Source organism: Heptranchias perlo, chromosome 20, assembly GCF_035084215.1.
Source record: "Heptranchias perlo isolate sHepPer1 chromosome 20, sHepPer1.hap1, whole genome shotgun sequence".
Taxonomy (NCBI): Eukaryota; Metazoa; Chordata; class Chondrichthyes; order Hexanchiformes; family Hexanchidae; genus Heptranchias; species Heptranchias perlo.
The window spans coordinates 24,260,072-24,261,703 of NC_090344.1; positions in this window are offsets into that span (position 1 = coordinate 24,260,072).

Genomic DNA, 1,632 nt, shown 5'->3' on the forward strand with positions numbered 1-1,632 from the left:
AAGCTGGATATTTCTTTTTCGGCTGGCACAGACACGATGGGCCGAACGGTCTCTTTCTGTGCCGTAAATTCTTTTGATTCCATGATTCTAATTAACAGTAAGCAGGGTAGTTCAGGGGTCATGAGAATGCTACTGAAGAAAAATAACTGCTAGGAACCAAGCAATGTGTCCTTGTAAACCACAGACTGGGGAAGTTCCAGCTCCACTGACAGGGATGGGTCACAACAGTGTATAAAAGTGAGGGGATACTGATGTAAGGGGCAGTCGTGACTGGAGACACAGAGATCAAGCTCAGGGTGCCTAAGGTTCTATCCAAAGGGATCACCTCGCGTGCACGGGGGACTTGCATGTTTACTCTGGTGCGGTAGAGGAAAGACAATTTGCTCATATATTTCTTAATAAGGTATTAAAGTTGCTGACTCTCAGACTTGTTAATTAATAAGACAATGCATTAGTTAGGACCTTCCACCCCTAAGTCTCTCTGCTCCTCTACTTTAAAACTTTGACCATTTAGTTTACATTTCATCTCATTTTTTTTCCTCTCAAAATGTATGACGTCACATTTCTCTCCATTAAACTTCACCTGCCTGTTTCCGAACCTGTGGACGTCACAATGAAGTCACTGACTCCTCTTCACAGTTCCCCACACTGCCAATTTTGGCGTCATCTAGAGATTTTCACCTTGTGTCCCACATACCCAAGCTCAGATCATTCTCCATAATGAGAAGAGCAATGGTCTCAACACTGACCCTGTGGGATACCACTGTTTACATCTGTCCTGTCTGAAGAACATCCATTAACCACTACTCTCTGTTTTCTGCCCTTTACACAACTTCCTATCCACACTGCCCCATTCATTTTAATACCGTGGGTATTAATTTTATCAACAAGCCTCCAGTCCGGCATCTTATCAAACACCTTTTCACAATCCAACTACACAACCTCCGCTACATTCCCTTTATCAGTGGACTTGAGTTATCTCAAATAATCCATGTTGGTTGTTCTTAATTAATGTGTTTTTCCAACAAATGTTGAAATGTTTGCTCCACCTCATCTGGGTTCATTTACTTCAAGCAACAAAAGAAAAGTCGAGTTTTCTCCTGGAGCTTAAGATAAATTATTTTTTAAAAATGATGCTTCAGACAATGACGAACAACTGGGCTTAGACCCGCCCATTCAGTGCCGCAACTCCCACCCCTCACACACTCCGATTGGTTGGAGGATCAACTGTCCGCTCATCCCTCCAGTCAATTTACCATAAGATCATAAGAGACAGGAGCAGGAATAGGTCATTCGGCCCCTCGAGCCTGCTGAGCCTTTCAATGAGATCATGGCTGATCTGATTTTTACCTCAACTCCACTTTTCCGCCCTTTCCCCATATCCTTTAGCTCCCTTGCTGATCAAAAATATGTCTAACTCAGCCTTGAATGTATTCAATGACTCAGCCTCTGCAGCTTTTTGGGGTAAAGAATTCCAAAGATTCACGGCCCTCTGGGAGAAGAAATTCCTCCTAATTTCCGTCTAAAACGGGCGAACCCTTATTCTTATACTATGCCCGCTAGTTTTATATTTCCCCATGAGGGGTAACATCCTCTCAGCAACTACCCTATCAAGTCCCATCAGAATCTTGC